We start from the raw sequence: 6063 nt of genomic DNA, 5'->3' as shown, positions 1-6063 counted from the left end.
CTTCTTTCTTCCTTAAGCCTCTTTATTGATGTCATTTTGTTTTGTCTGTGAAGCTTTTCCTTTTCTACTAAAGACAAGAATGAAAAGGTTAATAATAAAGTAAAAATATAAAATAAATCTTAATTAGGAAAAGATGATAGTTATCCATTTTATCAAAGAATCACCAAGATTCTCTTTCTTTACTGTTAATCACACTTTTGTGATGTAAAAGTACTGGCTTAGAGAAGAGAATCCATACAGAGAAAGATATTAAAAAAAAGTATTGGCTTGGATTGAAGAACTGCCTCCCTTTAATTTTCAACCAACCCAGATATTGCTTTATTTGTCAGGTGAAGCGGTTAACTTTCAAAATTCCTGGTACAACCATAAATTCAAGTGATATGAACCAAAAGAAAATTTATGTTATAACATTAATACCCTTCTCAGCTCTCCTCTTCCATGGTGTGACTTGGACGCACAAAAGTATATCATTTCATATTTATAAGGTGTAACAATGTGTTCGAAGAAGGTTAATCATGCTCAACTGGAGATTGTTAAAGGAATAGAAATTAACCTCAATAGTTCTTTTTCCCATATATCAAGTGAGTTCGGCTTCGGTCAGTGCAATGCCCGTAACGGCCTTTACATCCTTGCATTTGGGAATATCTCCATACTTATGTGCTTTATTTCATGGGGGAATTTTCCCAATGCAAGGTTTCAAGAGGCTGTTTGAATAGGCGTTGCACTAACCGAAGCTGAACTCATATCAAGTTATCAAATAGATGCTTTTATAAAACCGAAATGCTGACTCTTAGAAGAGGAAGACCATAGGCGATTTCAAGTTAAAATAAGGAAATACCACAATCAAGAAAAAGGTAACTGATTAGTGATTACCCAACTAGTTAAAGTATGTTTGAAGAATGTTGGAGAATCCTGCTAAGGGATGGTTTAGATAACATAGTTTGCAATTGTTCCATTTTTTTGGGTGTGTGCAGAAAGAAACTCACTAAATCCCATTATTTATCCATAAGTAAACAGGCCTTATTTTTCATTTCAATTTATAAATAATTCCATGTGATTCATAATATGGTAACATGAATAATTACTAAAATTCAATGTTATTATACAAATATGGGAGCATCAAAAGATATTTCTTTAAATCATGTTCACAAAATAAAATGAGAAATATTACTCTCTTATTTCCTTTTATAGTGCATTGCCAGAATGAAATCAATAGATTCAAAAACACTTGTAAATTTATGAGCTCATAATACACTAGTAATCAATCTTAATTGTTAACCATAACTAGTTTGGGTTTGTAGTACCTCTTTCTTCCATTATCCTTCATCTGTGTATGATATGCTTTAACCTCCCCAAGCTTGTTTAGATCTTGATCCTGAAATCCGAACAGCCTCATGCTTTTCATTCCTCCAAAGATTACAGGCTGGGTTTGTTTACAAATTGGAACTGATAATAGAGTCCTAGCTTGGACTAGCTGTTAATTTGCTATTACATATATATGAGGTTCCTTATGACTTTTAGGCTGTAAATTGCTGTCTAAAATTCTGAAACTGTTTTGGTACTTCCAAAGATGATGCACTGATGCACATGTCAGGGTTGCATATTGTACCAATCCTCATTTTGATTAGTGACATTCACCATGGAACTTCATTCAAAAATCTCTTCAAACTGTTAATCCAAAAATTCTTATCAAAAGAGAAAAAAAATAGTTAAGTGGTGTCTCTCGCCTTTGAATCAGTACTTAATCAATTGTCCTGTTGGCCAGTTGTTGCATCTCATGCATTGGACCTCCCCAGTTGGAAATGAAAGGTCTTCCTTTCTTCTTTAATAGAGCATTATCATCACACGGAAGGAATGAGCTGCCCTGGCCTGAGATGCTATAGGCTTATCCATTTTGTCAATCAATTTTGGTTCTCTTTAACCATATCTTGGAATGAAATATTGGTTTTTTACCAATTGGATGAGTCTTGGGCTCCCAGTGTTAATACATCTGCTGTGGTGGATTTAGATTTGTGGAAAGAGATATTCAGTTCAAGAATAATGTTTTAACATATCAACTTCATGACCAAGTGTAAACAGTGGGCGATGACACTCAAACATTTGAAAATTTTGACTGGTAGAGGTCCCTCTCTTGGGGAAGGTAATGCTAAATTCCGAGGAAAGGAATGCATGGTCCAGCTTTAGGTTTTTACTCCCCTTTCCCTTCATCAGTGCAAACCCATAAGGCAGGAATTAAACTCAATTTGGTCAGCCTAACTCTATTATTGTGTGTTGTGTGTGTGTGTGTGTGTAAGCTAATTCTCTAGGTGAATTAACTAAAACTTTGGCCGACTTCAGAAGTTAACATCATGTATGAGTATGTAACAGAATATGAATTCAGTCATTTCCTGTTTCACTTTGAAATGATTAACTATTACATAATAGAATCCTAGAAACAGAGTAAATAACCTGTATTTACAAGACTTGATCTTTCACCTTCAATCAAAGTACTTTCATGTCAAAACTACAATAATAACTCCAATGGTTGTTAATCATGATGAAAATGGGCTTAAATTTTCAGAGTTTTATTTGGGCTTTCGGGAATTCCTAGATGACTAAGCAAGTTTATTTGCTTAACTTTATTGTGGGTCTTCTGATATAATCATCCAGTATAGCCTCTGCTAACCTTACCTGGAAGACTTGAGTAGTGTAAGGTTTAAGTAAATCAAACTGAGGTTAGACCTGGTTGAGCATATTGTTTAGATTCTCCATTGATTGATTGCAGGTGTAATTATTTAGTAAATATTCAGGATAAGCATGCCATTGATTGATTGTGGGTCTTCTGATGCATGGTCCAGCTTTGGACTCGAATAAACAGATCCTGCAATTAATGCATTCTCGCAGGAAGATCTATCCGTAGAGATATCTATCTACACAGACATCACTATAGATGCCTTAAGAGTTAAGATTGGCTTTCTGAGGAGATGTGAATGGAGCATCTTATACCATACCATTCATCTTCCCTCCATTTCATATTATTCCATTCTCTTTCGTCCCATCCTTTTCTAATCATCTTTCTTGTTAGAGATTCTAATTCCATGTCATAACGGTGTAGGCAACCATAAATAGAGCTTGGCCTGGAGAAGGCAATACTCGAGGCCAACAAGGTAGCCAACCTTCTCCACTCCTGATTGTGTAAGAGTGTGTTGTGCGCTTGACCCTTGAGAAGAATGGCATCGATGAAGGCTGAGAGACCTCCTGTAAAGACTAATGAGGGTGCACCCAAAGCTCCGGCCTCCAAGCCGGCCCCGAAGAAGGCAGAGCAGAAGCCTCGGGAGCCTAAGAAGAAGGTATATACATACGTGCATGCAATGCATGGCTATGATGGTTGTGACTTTAGTCTTCAGATTGCTGATGTAGTTGTATTCTTTTTCTTTGTTTTGCTGTTAATCTACGCTAACTTCTTTTTGAGACTTGAGACAGAAGACTGTAATAGCAGCTTAGGTCATCTGGTTCAAACTGGGAGTCTGGGATGGTTCTGGTCTTTATAGTTCCAGTCGTTACTTGGGTTGTGTTTGGTTTGACAGGAAGAGAGAAACAGGAAGTTGAGGAAAGTACCTAGAGGTGTAAATTGGGCTGTGCTGGGCAGTACGTTACGACCCGCGGGCTGAGTCAGGCCGTGCTTTTCTCCCTTGGCATATTTTGGGGAATCAGCCCGGCATGGACCACGGCCTGAGCTCATGTGGGCCCGTTCCGTGCCATGGGCCGGGCTGGTTTGTGGGCCGAGCCTTGGGCCAGACCGGGCCAAGCCATGTTTTTTAATTTTTTAAAAAAATAATAAAAATTTTAACAAATAAAAAATATATACAAAAAAATGATCTTAAAATTTTATTTTATATGAATTTTGATATATACAATTGTTTATATATATAATAATAAAATGAAATAATACAATAAAATTGAAAATAATATATATATTAATCTATTATATAATATATACATATACATATTATATATATAATATATAATATATAAATATTTATATAGGCCATGCTGGCATGCGGGCCGCGGGTGACATGGCCTGTTCAGTCATGTCATACCGTACCGGCCCATGGATCTGAAATCCTAGGCTGAGCACGGCCCAAATGATCATGTCATGCCTGACATGACTCACAATCCATTGTGTCAAGGTCATGCTAGGCCGGTTCAAAATCATGTCTGGATGGCATGACCTGATTTATACCTCTAAAAGTACATGAGGAATTTCACAAATCTTGTTAAGAACATGAGAAATTTCACAAATCTTGCTTAGAACATGAGGAATTTCACAAATCTTGTTAAGAACTTTCCCTCAACTTTCTGTTTTTCTCTTTAATTTCTTTAGAAACAAACATACCCTTTGAGGGAAGTGCTCTCTAAACCTCCTTAGAAACTTTATTAGTCTAATTATGAATCTATAATCCGATCCAAGATTTGGATCTCAAAAACACGATATATTTTTACAATCGGATCTTATAACTAGCATATGTTGGTTTTATTTGAAACTAATTAACATATGTTTGCTAGAAATGTTATTTCAAGTATTGTATTTTTCACTAGGGCTCTGTTTTTTGATGGGTTCTAGCTAGGGTCTGTTTGTTCCTCAATAAGGTGGACTTAAAATTTTCAGGCAAAATATTTCTGCCATTATTTTCACCTATTTTACAGTGAAAACTTTGAGGGTGGGGGTGTTCTCCTGAATTGTCTTTCTTGTTGTGGGTTTTCAAAAAGAAAAGGCAAATCAAAATTATCCTGTTTAAAAACAAATCGGTTCTCAAAACTGAAAATTAAAAAAAAAAAAGTATTGTTTTTCTAAAACTGAAAATAAAAAAAAAAAGTATTATTTTTCTAGCTTGAAGAATATGTTTTCATCTGTGATTTGACACCATGTTTCACAAATGAAATATTATTTGTACTCCAAATCCAACCCCTTTACAGCTCTTACCCAAAAGTTATGGAGTCTGTGTATTGGCAAAATGTGTTGGTTCAGCTCCATAGTCCATAGCGGGTCAATCAGCCCAGGATTGAAGTTGAACAAAGGCTGAATTTGGAACCAGTTTGGATAGTCCAGTACACAAGACTCTAAGAACCCAAACTTGAGAACAGAAAACTGGGCCGGGTTGGTGGATCATGTTAAGAATTATCCCTTCTCACAAGACCCTGTCTACATTTTTTTTTTTTTGGATGATCCTGTTTACATATTTATGGCTTTGCTATTTGATGATTTTGTAGGCAAAAAGTGCCAAACCTGCAGCAAAGAATTAACTAGAGGGATGAACTTATAAGAATGGCTAGAGTGCTGAATATGAAGAGTGTTCATCACCAAATGAGGAGTTATGGCCGTCCCTCCTTATTAAATATATTAGTGTGAAAGTTGGATCCTGTATTTCCATGTACTTTGCTTATTAGGCTCAGCCTAATGAAATAAAAAAAGAAGCATATACTTAAAGAGTGAGCTATTATTTGGACATTTCTAATTTCTACCTGCTATTACTGAATTCATCTAATAATGTCAAATAGTGGGTCGGGTTAAGTGGTAAATCCGCATTAGCCCGATCTTATCAGGTTAGGGTTGAATTATTCGGGATTTGGGTCAGAGTGGACCAGCGCTGGACCCGAGCCATTTTCATATTGCAGCCTTGAAATCTTTGTTTATATGGGCTTGGTTGAGTACAACTCTACTATATGTGAAACAGGTTGGGTCGGGTTTGGGTTGAAGTTGCATCCGGTCAGGTTTGGATTAAGCTAAACACATACCGAACCCGACCGTTGACACCCTAAATATTTGATCACTCTTGTATGGGGAGTAGTGGGAAGTTGCTGGTTGGGTCAGGTTTAGAGCGGCCAACCCAGCCCAAACCCAACCCATCCCTAAGTGTAGATGGGTAGGGATGAAAATGGATTGGATTAATTGAATTCAAAACGGGATATATCTGAATCCGATCTCACAATGTAAATCCAAAATCCTATATTCGATCCGGATCTATCCGATGATCTGATGGATCTTACAAAAGGCTAATTCAAATTTGAATTCTTTTAGGACAT

At 36.5% G+C, this 6063-nt stretch overlaps 1 long non-coding RNA gene across 1 annotated transcript; it reads left to right on the top strand.

The window, feature by feature from the left end:
- Window positions 1-3130: 3130 nt before the first annotated feature.
- Window positions 3131-5488, top strand: LOC104600928 (uncharacterized). Its single transcript, XR_735794.3, has 2 exons — window positions 3131-3329; window positions 5251-5488. It is a non-coding gene; the product is annotated as an uncharacterized LOC104600928 (long non-coding RNA).
- Window positions 5489-6063: the final 575 nt, after the last annotated feature.

The sequence above is a fragment of the Nelumbo nucifera genome, chromosome 3 (assembly GCF_055504915.1).
Source record: "Nelumbo nucifera cultivar China Antique chromosome 3, China Antique-T2T, whole genome shotgun sequence".
In the NCBI taxonomy this organism is placed as follows: domain Eukaryota; kingdom Viridiplantae; phylum Streptophyta; class Magnoliopsida; order Proteales; family Nelumbonaceae; genus Nelumbo; species Nelumbo nucifera.
This window is presented reverse-complemented; position numbering and strand designations above follow the sequence as displayed.